This window comes from Cryptomeria japonica, chromosome 9, assembly GCF_030272615.1.
Source record: "Cryptomeria japonica chromosome 9, Sugi_1.0, whole genome shotgun sequence".
Taxonomy (NCBI): Eukaryota; Viridiplantae; Streptophyta; class Pinopsida; order Cupressales; family Cupressaceae; genus Cryptomeria; species Cryptomeria japonica.
This window is the reverse complement of record NC_081413.1, coordinates 660,842,089-660,855,877: the sequence shown is the minus strand read 5'-3', so window position 1 is coordinate 660,855,877 and position 13,789 is coordinate 660,842,089.

The following is a 13,789-nucleotide window of genomic DNA, read 5'->3' as shown; positions in this document are numbered from 1 at the left end:
TTGGTTAATTTCCTTGAAATCCTTAGATGGCTCCAACATATTGTTTTCCCTCATTTATTCAATTGTTGCCAAGTTCTCATTTTCAATCCCACTTCTATTTATTTGATGTCATTTTGCCTTGCTCTATGGTCTCGCATTGATTGTTCCATGGAGTTGATCTCCTCTCTTTTCTTAGTTGATAATTGGTTATAGCTTCGACTCATATTCCATTATTCCCTAGGTCTTGTTGATTTTCATTATTGCTACCTTCCCTTTGACTCCTTGCAGTGGTGGTATGCTTTCCTCTTCCACTTTCTTTACCTTCTACGTTTTCTTGAAATTTGAATTTCTTATTTAGTTCTTGATTTAATAGATAACGATTTATCTTTACTACTTCCAAGCTACTCTTCTAGATTATATAGGTTGAAGTGAGCTCAAGGCCTAGATTTGAACCTTCACTCTAATACCACATGTAATAAACCACTTAACTTAATCCAAAAACTCAACTAATGTTTTTTTTTTATATATAAAAATATTGATTTCTTATTATTACTTTTTTTTTTTTTTTTTAATTCGATCACATACTTAGATACATCTATCCAAATGAGATAGGCATCCATCCAACTGGGATGGGCATCTAACCATATGAGTTAGGCATCTATCCATACGGGACTGGGCATCTAACCATATGGTTTAGGCATCTAACCATATGGGTTAGGCATTTGTCCATATGGGACAGGAGGTTTCATCTATCCAATCTGGGATAGGCATCTACCCAAATAGGGTAGGCATCTATTCATAAGAATAGGATATGCTTTGGCCAGAGACTTTAGACTCATCGGCACCATCCGGGTCCTGATCCACTCTCTAAAGACTACACTCCCCTAATAGGAGTGCATCGAGGTTTCCATCCTTAGGAGTATTAAAATAATTACATAAACAAGCTTGAGTTCCACCTCATAATTTGGCCTAACACCTCGGGAAGTCAAGCGAATCCATACGGGATTCCTTCTGAGTATGCATTGAATTAATTTTAACCTTTCAATTAGTATTTGCACCATTTTATTAAAAGACCAAGGAACTTCAAGAACCAACTAATCACCCAAACCCAAATCCTATTCTCCATCCCCAAATGCCTAAGTACAAGGGACAACTCCATCTCTAGACTGCCTACATACCCATTTCAGCACGGGATAAAGGCATAAAGTATGTAGTTCTGGTTTCTAACTATGGTTTAATGTAAACTGTTTGGTGGGTATGCAACCCTTTCTAGGGTCAATGTCCCAGACAATTTCTCTGTGGTTGCTACCCATGATGGTAAATCTATAGAAAAAGGCTTAAGGTGGCCTTGTACTTGTGTCCTAAAAAAACTAAGTCCTATTTTCTATTAAATATGTCACCCTTAATCTGTTATCATCCATTGAATTGTATCAAGATAAAATAAATTTCCAAGATATTCACACACATCCAAACCCTAATGTGGCTATCTAAAGTTCAACGGATCGGATGTAAATTCATTTAAAAATTAATCCTTTAGATTATCAATCCAAGGGGGATTACTCGCCCCTTGGATTTTAACTTCCAAATGAACCCTATTTCTCCCTAGCGATTTAGAGGGACGATGCCACAGACACCGTTATTACAACTTTATTAGGTGTTAAGTGAAGTAGTTCAAGACAATGACATTACCTATAAGTGTGACCCAGAGGCACCATAGATACCGAATGCAACTAATTTTTGGTTTCAACTCCTCTTGTTTAGTTATCTAACTAGGAATTTAACTTTGAATTCATGAATCTTAAATGAAGCAATATACCAATACAATAATGAAAAGAACTATTATATACAAGGAATTATCACTTGAATTTAAAAACTATTGAATGAATTTTACGTAATTGAAAGGAACATAAACAGTTCAACTACTTGAAATAGTATTTTCTCCTAAGGAAAGTTAAAAATTTGAAAACTTGAACTAAATACATGAAATTACTAATTGCTTGGAAACCATGATACTTCAAAAGATAACTTATGAAAATTATTTGAATTACTTGCAAGATATACTTTTTTTGGGACAAACCATTACACAATAAGTATGAATCCTAGTACTGATTTACTTGAAATAGAATTAGATGATTGAATAGCAAGAATTTGGAAATGAATTTTAACACCTACTTGTTTGAAGTGAGAAGTACTTAATAATGATCCCAACTAATTCTTCCATATGAAGTAATACAAATTTTATTTACAAATGATAACACTACTTTAAATGTGAATCCTAATACTTGAAAGGTACTAAATTGTTTTGAATAGAATTTAAATTATCAAATAATTATACTTTGGAAATGAATTTAATACTCACTTGTTGAAGGGAAAATGAAACAACTATTCAACAATAAGCTTCAAACTAACCACATTATTCTTAGTTACTAATGTCTGAAAAAGAGATTAGACAAGAGTATAAACACTTCCTAGTTAACCAAGTAAATAATACTAAGTCTCCTAATAAACAATTCTAATCAATAAACTTCTAGTTGCTTTTGAACTAATACCTTTGCAAGATTATAAAGTGATAACTAATTACTCCTTCCACTTCAAGTAACATTAATTTTATTGTCAGATACATTCTACAAATAATAACTTTATCAATTTAAAATACTTCAATGGGAGCTAATGTTTGCTCATTAAATTACCCTCAATTAGAGTTGTTATTAAATTTTCTAAGTGATCATGGAATAGGTTTCTTGAAACTCATTTGCTAGAACAATTTTGGTTTTGAATAAACTCTCTTTGCATCCTAATTAATACTATTACCATTTGAATATTTAACTATGAAATTTACCTCTAATTTTAATGTAAATTAAATTTATCCTTACAAATTAGTTTAATTATTAAGTGTAACTTTTCCTTTTTACTAGTCTTATGTTTCTTTTAGCTAGTAGGTAAATGATTTTAACTATTAAAAGAAGTGACTATTCTCAATGCCTTATATGCTCATATCTTGGAATCTAATAAAGAAACAAATCAAATAATCAACCTTTCGAATTGAGGCAAAACTTTTTTTTAACATTAATTCATATTGCTGAAATACCTAAAAGGGTTACTATGAATCTAAACACATCTACTTGTTAGGTAAATTCCTTTAACATTTGATACTTGTAGAAATTGAAATATACAAAAGTTAGTTTTGAAATCCAATAATTAAAGAGCTTAAATATTTGAAATGTATTGAATGTCTTGAGGGAACCCACTTAGTGCAATAACATTTTCCCTTTGCTTTGTTTTCCATAGCCAAACTAATTTGTTTAGTAAAAAGATTTAACTATTATATCTACATCCTAAGAAGGATTAATTCAAGATGATAGATCTCTTAATACTTGATTATCTATTGAAATTCTCAAGTGTTAATTGACCCTCTTGCCTTATGCATTATTTATCTTTTCAAAACCCAAGGGACTCTTTTCCCATCATTGAGGAGATACTAACTCTTTAGAATTTAAAAAAAAGAGTTCAAATTTGCAACTTAAATTTTAAAAACTCCAATAAGGTATCCATTAATATGGGTTAGACCCTTTTTTCTTAAATTTTCCTTTAATATATTAATAATCTAATTCCTAAATCTAGAGATGATATTTTAAACACATTTCTAATAATTTTAATAAGGTTAGATTATAAATAGGTCTCATTAATCCTTTTTAAATAGATATCAATAAATAAAACCATTTTTCATTAAATGGACCTCAATAAATAAATCCATCGCTAAATTTGATTAATTTTCAATTATTAAAATTTATAATTAATCCTAAATGACTTTTTAATCACCAAGTGCATAATTAAATTTCAGAGATCAATAAGCTTATTAATTTTAATCATTCAAAATAACTTTCAATATTCTAAATCATTTTTAATTTTAAATTAAACACACAAAATTTAATTACAAACTATAAAATATAATTCAATTTTAAAAAATTCATACATGCACAGGGAATAATATTTTTTTTTTTCCTAAAAATCGAAAGAGATGAATATGTTTCTAAAAAGTACAGAGATGTTTTTTTTTTTTTTTGTAATGCACAAGGATGAATGTTTTCCTAAAATCCACACATGAATATTTTCCTAAAGTCCACAAAGATGGGTATTTATCTATCATACATAGAGATGAATATATTTCTATTTTTATTTTATTTATTCTGATTTTATATTACTTTGGAAATAGATTTATTTTTGTTCAAGTTATTCCATTCTAAAAAAAATCTGATTTATTGTAAAATAAAGAAAGTTGATTGAGGAAAAGATTTTAGAATTAAACAATATTCAAATTTGTATATGCATATTTTGACAGAGATCTATTAACCAATTTATTTCCTACATGCAGAATAAAAAAGAAGAAAATTTATTTTATTTTTTTTCTTTTTTTCTTTTGGATATAAAAGCAATTTATTACATGTATTTGATTAACTCAATTAACAAAAATTGAGAAATATTTCCTTGCAAAAAAAATCTGAAATGGATAAAAGAGATTTCTTTTAAAAAAATAAAATTAAAATATAAACTTTCTTATGTGCAAAATTCTGAAAGAGACGAGAAGAAGATTTTCTTTGAAAAGAAAAAAATGCAAGCAATGCACGTGCAAGAGGGGAACCTAGATTTGAATGAAGAACCTTGTTGACCTCCTTCAATTCCTCCTTGAAGCTTGGTAATGATCTTCTCCAAAATCCTGCAACACATCTACAAAATTTCTCCTACAACTAACATGGTATTGAAAATAAAAATTTCAAGACTACTTTATCATCCAAAAACAATGAACTCCCTTTTTCAAAAATGTAGAACTCATTATATAGAAAATAGAGTCTATTTCAAACTACAAAAGAAATTAATTGATTTCCATATTATTTTCCCAAAATAATTTCATGCAAAATGATTAATTGACATAGTGGGGGTTACATGCAAAAATTGAATTGAGATTCTCTTCTAGAACCTTCTCATTTCCTCCTACAACATGTGCTAAATAGTATATTGAGAAAATAAACAATTTCTAAATTAATTTCATACAAAAATGATTGTTGTCATAGTGGGGTTACATTTGACCATGCATTCAAAATTTAAATTTGAATTCTCCTCCAAAAATGCATTTTGTAACTCCTTTGTCATAAAAATGCCATGAATAGAATTATTCTTATCATAGAATAATTTTGTAAATCCCATGTCATGTATTTGCTACATATAATATTTGTTCCTTAATATTTTGAATTTAAAAATTCTTTTCTAGAATCTTCTTATTTCTCCTACACCATGTGCTCAATTAGGATATTGAGAAAATAAGCAATTTTCAAATAAATTATGACCTCATGTATGTGTCACCACTTGAATTCCTTTTTATTTTTAAACTTCAACCTCATTTCAATTTATCTTTTCTTTCTAACATTACTCATTAAATTAATATTATAATAGTAATAGTAATAATAATAATAATAATAATAATAATAATAATAATAATAATAATAATAACAAGGCATATCAAGATCCAAAAAGAGGGTTATGACAGAAAGGATCGAACTGAACATAATAGAAGCAAATACAAAGGTCCACTGGAGCATCCGCAAAACTAAGTCATCGCTACCCAAGGTCTAGCATAAAATCTAGTACTCACAAGGGCATAAGCAACAAGAGGACTCCACAAAAGTGCTCCTATCAAGACAACACAACAACACACTAGAAAACATATGGGACAAGTGTCATCATGCAACCTGGTATGGTTACCATGTTAGGTCTTCATAGGTTTTGACCCCATCCACTAGGTTACCCTAGCAACCTTATCCAAACCTGTAATGCCCCGCCAGGAAACCCCGAAGGGATAAGCCAAAATAACACAAGAATGGAGTGCAAATTTTTTTTTTTAAAGTTACAACACATAAGATGCAACATGATAACAAAGATTCAGATTACATAGCGGAAGACTTCCATTACCTCCTAAAGAGTTTCCCAACAAGATTACTTAATTCACAATTCATTTAACTCACACCATTAATCCATTATGCTGAAAATCTTAATAATGAGATAATTCATAATCAGGATAATTTGTTTCAAAGATGGAAATATAAATCACAAGCAAGGATTCATCATTAAGATCCATTCATGATTCTCATTCAATCTTTTCATTTAAAATTACAACCCATACATATAACATTCTAATACACTAGGATTTCATCATAACATAAGAGATCTTTCCAAGCATATTAAATTCCTTAACAACCACTGAGTAAGATTCGTTACTCTATGTTACATTATTTCATAATCCAATTCATTGCATTAAAAGGACGATTTCACACATGCATTACGATAAACCGCATCTCAAGCAATTATGCATTCGATCCACATGGCATTCAAGATAGAACTGAATATAAGCATTAATAGTTAATTCCAATTATCCACTTAACCATTTTACATAAATTAATCATACATGAAAAAGCTGAATAAAGAGACAGAAGAGAATGCATCACATAACACCATAATGATCTCGGAGTTCACCCCTAAAGGGCTACATCTCCGGGTCTGCTCAACTGCAAGACCCCCTCGGATAAATAATAAGGTTAAGAGTACAAGAGGTTACACCATACAATCCAGCCATCAAGGCGATACATAAACATTATACAAGCGACCACATCGGTCAATAAATACATAAACGATCCTTACAAGGAACAGGATCCAGCTGAACATAATCAATGCCAATAACATAAGAGTTCATGAGGGCATCCATAAAATTGAACCATCACCACCCAAGGGTCTAACATGGAACCGATACTCACAAGGGCAGCGACAAAGGACGACTCACAAAGGTACTCAAAATAGGACAAACAACAACACACTAGCGAACGTAGGGACAAGTGTCATCACACAACCTGGTATGGATACCATGGCAAGTCTTCATAGGTCCCGGCCCATACACTGGTAACCCTGGCAACCTAATCCGAACTTCCGGCCCATCCAAGCCTCATGTGGACCCACACATCCTCTCGTGATGACAAGGAAGATGGTTTGCCATTTCAGGCCTTCTCACAGCATGTCGAGTCTATGATAGCACTTGTCCCATGTGTGAGGCACAATTATCTTATTTAGAGATTATTTTCTAATCTACTTAGGTTATCACTTATTAGACTCACTTTCGACGGGTTACCCAGCAGCCACTTTGGGCGCGGCCCCCAACCGAAAGCCACTTTCCCATACGACACTAGACTAACTCAGACGAACTCGAACCAAGGAATACACATGGTCAGACGAACGGAGTTCAAGAAGAGAGAAACAATCATTTGGTCAAACCCGACTCAAGGGTAATCACTTACTGACGGTACTCTAACTAGAGACCTGACAACTAAGGTTAACCACGAATCATTATTCGACTCACTCAAAGAGGATATGACCAATTCTGACAACATCACAATACAACAGTCAACTCGAAAATCGAGGACTAAAACAGGAACACCAAATCATCCATACGACAGGGTCCTTTTACACAAAGCAAAACGTGCCATTTCATAAATTAAAGCGAATACAGTAATTAAACTCACCATGCAATAATCAGAAAAGACAATATTTTCTCAAATTGATTTAAGCATTAGAATCGATCAAGTTTTCTACAAGATCTAAAAACAGGTTACAGTTATCTACCTCATCAAGGGATAAGTTGTTCTTGGTTTTCTAACTCCTAAGGTTCAAACATCGAACAGGCAAATTAAGCCATGAAGAGTTTTAACCAATTCATATTAATCAAATTCAGACGACCATTAAGCAATTAAACAAGGATACATTTATCCTCCAAAACGTCATTAACATACCGGTCTAAAAACTGACCTCTACAGTTTCTTACTTTCAATCTCCAGATACATTATACGGGTTACGGAAGTAAAAATGCAGAAGGAGAACCTAACTGGAGATAATCATTTCCAATAACATAATATTCTATTTCGTTTTTAAACATTACTACCTCAATTAGCCAACTTCCCTAATCAGCTAGCAGATAAGATCTAGCTTCATTAATCCAAGATCAATACAAATATATTCGACAATATTAAATTGCAAAATCACAGTTGAAGAACTTAATTAGGAGGGGGCAAAGTCTCGAAATAAAGTTGAGTGACAATTGGCCTTAAACTCCATAATAACATTAGTCAATTTCAACTAGCATTTGCCACTATTATGCCTCCTTAATCATGATTAAGAACTAAAATAACCTTAATCAATAGAATACTTTTCAACATTTTATAATCACATGCATTTTTTTTGAAAACTAAAAAAAATACATAAAAAAAAAATGATGTTATAACTACGCTTTAAACAAAACGAAACGCGTTAAAAAAAAATGCGGCTAGGGCGGGTGTAAGCCTAACCCTAGCCACTGGGCATTACCCCAGCGGTGGCGCCGCTGCGGTGCCCGCAGGTCCGCGGCACCCTGCGGCCACTGCGGCCCTGCGACCACCGCAGTGTGTCGCAGTCGGGTCATAAGCACCAGCGACGGGGAACGAAACGGAGGATGAGCGGGCGATAGGGAGGAAGCACAACGGGAGGGGAAAGCAAGGAGAATGGCTGCACGCGGGGGAAGGGGGAGGAGGTGCGGGGGAGCTCCGCTCCCCGCCTCCAAACCCCAACCCACGGGTTTAAACAAATAACCACGCCCAGGTTCGAACACAAAAAAAAATAATATAGTTCGAACAATCAATAAAATACGTCCAGCTATAACATAATATGCTTAAAATATTTAAATGGAACACACAGTCCGGTACAAGCACAAACGCCCAGCTCGGGTTTTATCAAAAACGTTTAAAATTTTTTTTCTTCGAACACACAGTTCGGAAATAAAAATAAAATAAATGTTTCCATTTCCTAAAAAAAACACAGTTATCACTGTAAAAACAAACGCCCATTACCGAGCTTGCAAATGGATTCAATTTCAACATGGTTTCGGTTTTGAATGACTGGTTTAGAAATCACATCTTCTTGATGGCATCCTCATTCTATACAAACATCCAAGGGTTTCAAACACCCAAACCAGAATGGAAGAATACACACCCAAATTAAAATCTCCAGCCAAATCAAGTGGACAATCTAATTAATTCTCAATAACCAGTTCAGAATCCTACCTCAAATCACAATCCTGGTATGGCTGAGGGAGAGCCCAGTCCTGCCAGATCAAAACCAACCATCTTCCTCTCCAAAAACCTCCAATTTTGTCCAAAAATTTTCTCCAACCAAAATCCTCTCCCAAAATGTCCATCCCTCCATTTTTTTCCCAAATTTGGGTTATATGGAAGAGTTGACTCCAAATTTCTATTTTTTGGAATAAAATCTTTTATTTACCAAATAATACTCTAAATTTAATCCTTTTCAACAATATCAACAATATAGCTTGCTATTTCAATTAAAAATTCGATTTCCTCATTTAAACAAATTTAACCTTTCTAAAATAATAATCCAACAGTTTTCAGTTAAATTCTATTGCGATAACATACAAAACTTCCTTTTTCAATAGCATAAATAAAATGCATTTAATAATCGAAATCAGTCATTTAATTCAAATTTACTTCCAATTTTAAACTAGGCAATTCAATATCAACGAAAATCACATAACGGAAACTAGATTAATTTAATCCATTAATCATCAATGCACAAACACATATTTAATCAAGATAATTACTAAGGACTAATTAATCAAATTAACCAATCACACCATGCATGCAAATCGAGAAGGTCAACCAAACAGACGACTCGCAACCCAAACAAGAAGGGATTACCGACGATGACTGGCGATGCTCACTAGAGCACGACTAAGGTCAACTAGGGTCTTACGACCACCTAATCCAACTTTAAGGATTAAAAAGAGGTACACTCAAACCTGCAAAACCAGGTGACGACGAACCTCGCACTCATGCGACTTCGTACCTGAAATCTCCTGCAACAAAAGATCATACATGCATACATTTATAAAATCTAATGAAAGCGTTAGTCCGATACTAAAATCACGAAATAGGTACACTGAATAAGCTGCATACAACCAGTGTGAGAACCACATCAATAGCTATGCGTAAAATCAAACATCTGACACTAATCATAATATTACGATAAACTAATCCAGATTAAACCAAGGTTAGAAGTAGACTAGGGTAGGGGTACTACAAAACCTCTGGCCCATCCAAGCCTCATGTGGACCCGCACATCCTTTCGTGAAGACAAGGATGATGGTTTTCCATTTTAGGCCTTCTCACTGCATGTCAAGTCTATACTAGCACTCATCCCATATGTGAGGCACAATTATCTTACTTAGTGATTCATTAACTAACACTCTATTATGCTATTAGGTTATCACTTATTAGACACACTTTTGATGGGTTACCCAGCAATCACTTTGGGCGCGGCCCCTAATCGAAAGCCACTTCCCATATGACACTAGACTATAATCAAACAAACTCAATAAACCAAGTAATACACATGGTCAAGAAAATGAAGTTCAAAATGGAGGGAACAACCATTTGGTCAAACATGACTTCATATGAGGTGCACTAATAGATGGTACTCTAACTAGAGACCTAACAAGCTATGGTCAATCACCAAACATCATATGACACCCGCATAAAGGAAATGACCATTTACAACACTACCACTAAACAACAGTCAAACTCGAAACTATGGACAAAAATAGGTACCCCAAATTAATCCATACAACAGGGTCCAATCAAACAAAGCAACGCTTGCCATTACTTAAGCAAAAGAGAATACAAAAATTAAACTTGCATAGGCAATAACTGAGAAAGACAATCTTTTTTCCTATTGATTTAAATAATAAAAGGCGATCAAGTTTTCTAAATTATCTAAGTTAGATTGCAGTTATCTACCTCATCTAGGTACAGGTTGTTCTTGGTTTTCTAACTCTCTAAGGGTCATTTGCATCGAACATACATAAATGCATCAATATGAGTTCTTAAACCAAATTCAAATGAATAAAATTAAATAAATATTAACCAACTAAATATGATATTTATTCTTTAAATAAAACATCATTCTCATACTAGCTAGAAAATAATCTCTCCAAATTTGTCTTTCCTAGAGCCCAGTTACACTATACAGATCAAGGAAACATATACATATAAGGAACCCAAATAAATATAGTTCATTTCCAATTTAACAATTATTCCTTACGCATATATAGAAAAAAATACAAAAAATTAAATATTAATTACTATATATTTTTTAATCTATGATTAATATAGTATAAGCAATTAATAATTATTAACAAAATTAATAAATTAAGTATTAATTAATATATATATATATATATATATTAATATATAAATTATCATGATTAACATATATTTAAAATATACATTAATTAATAATTAACAATTAATATATAATAATAAAATATATTAATTAAAACTTAATAAAAAAATTAACCATTTAAAACCCACATTTAATTTTAACATATTATATTTTTTAATACCAAAAAAAATATTTTCATAAAATGAAAAAGGGGGTGGGGTACCCACGTAGACCTCCACGTGGGCCTATTGGTAGCTCATGCTACCTATGGTAGCAAGCGGCTACCATTTGGTAGTAGTCTGCTACCATTGGTAGTGCTGCTACCAAATGGTAGTAGCCACTACCCTTGGTAGTGTGCTACCTCCCTATGGTGGGGGTTTATTCCCACCACGTGGGTTAATATATATTTTTTTCACTGTTAAAAAAATAACTCCCAGCCAGAAAACACAGTCTCAGCAGAGACTAAAAAAATAAAAAGTAAATTTTCAGAACACTTTGGTTTTCTTAAAATTTACATTAATAGAATACCTAGATATGGGAAGGAAAAAAAATTCTTTTAAAACAAACAGGATTGGTGTAATGCCCTGCCAGGAAACCCCGAAGGGATAAGCCAAAATTACAAGAATAGAGTGCAAAATTTTTTTTTTTTAAAGTTACAACACATAAGAAGCAACAAGATACCAAAGATTCAGATTGCATAGCGGAAGACTTCAACTAACACCTAAAGAGTTTCCCAACGAGATTACTTAAATTTCACAATTCATTTAACTCACACAATTAATCCATTAAGCTGAATATCTTAATAATGAGATAATCATAATCAGAATAATTCCTTTCAAAAGAGGGAAATATAAATCACAAGCAAGATTCATCATTAAGATCCATTCCTAATACTCATTCAAGCTTTTCAATTTAAAATTACAAACCATACATCTACATTTTCTAATACACTAGGATTTCATCATAACCTAAGAGATCTTTCCAAGCATATTAAATTCCTTAACAACCACTGAATATAATTCATTACTCTAAGATACATTATTCCATGTTCCAACTTATTGCATTAAACGGACGATTTCACATATGCATTATGATAAATCGCATCTCAACCAATTATGCATTCGATCCACATGGCATTCAAAATAGAACTGAATAAAAGCATCTAAAGTTAATTCCAATTATCCACGTAACCCTTTTACATAAATTAATCATACATGAAAAAGCTGAATAAAGGAAACATAAGAGAATACACCACATAACACCATACTGATCTCGGAGTTCACCCCTAAAGGGCTACATCTCCGGGTCTGCGCAACTGCAAGACCCCTCTGATAAATAATAAAGTTAAGAATACAAGAGGTTACACCATACAATCCAGCCATCAAGGCGATACATAACAATATACAGACGACCGCATCGGTCAATTAATACATAAACGATCCTTAAAAAGAATAGGATCCAGCTGAACATAATCAAAGCTAAAACAAAGGTCCAGAAGAGCATCCATAAAACTGAGCCATCACCACCCAAGGTCTAACATGAAACTGACACTCACAAGGGCAGCGACAAAGGATGACTCACAAAGGTACTCAAAACAGGACAAAACGACAACACACTAGCGAACGTAGGGACAAGTGTCATCACACAACCTGGTATGGATACCATGGCAAGTCTTCATAGGTCCCGGCCCATACACTGGTAACCCTGGCAACCTAATCCGAACTTCTGGCCCATCCAAGCCTCATGTGGACCCACACATCCTCTCGTGAAGACAAGGAAGGTAGTTTACCATTTCAGGCCTTCTCACAGCATGTCGAGTCTATGCTAGCACTCGTCCCATGTGTGAGGCACATTATCTTATTTATAAATTATTTTCTAATCTACTTAGGTTATCACTTATTAGACTCACTTTCGACGGGTTACCCAGCAGCCACTTTGGGCGCGGCCCCCAATCGAAAGCCACTTTCCCATACGACACTAGACTAACTCAGACGAACTCACACCACAGAATACACATGGTAAGACAAACGGAGTTCCAGGAGATACAATCATCAGGTCAAACACGACTCAAAGATGAATAGTTACTAACAGTACTCTAACTAGAGACCTGACAACTAAGGTCAACCATGAATCATCATTCGACTCACACAAGGAGGATATAACCAACTAAGACAACATCACAATCCATAGGCAACTTAGAATTCGAGGACTGAAACAGGAACACCAAATCATCCATATGACAGGGTCCTTTTACACAAAGCAAAACATGCCATTTCATAATTAAAGGCGAATACAGAAATTAAACTCGCAAGGCAATAATCAGAAAAGACAATATTTTCTCAAATTGATTTAAGCATTAAAATCGATCAAGTTTTCTACAAGATCTAAATCAGCTTACAGTTATCTACCTCATCAAGGGATAAGTTGTTCTTGGTTTTCTAACTCCTAAGGTTCAAGCATCGAACAGGCAAGTTAAGCCGTATAGAGTTTTTAAACCAAATTTATA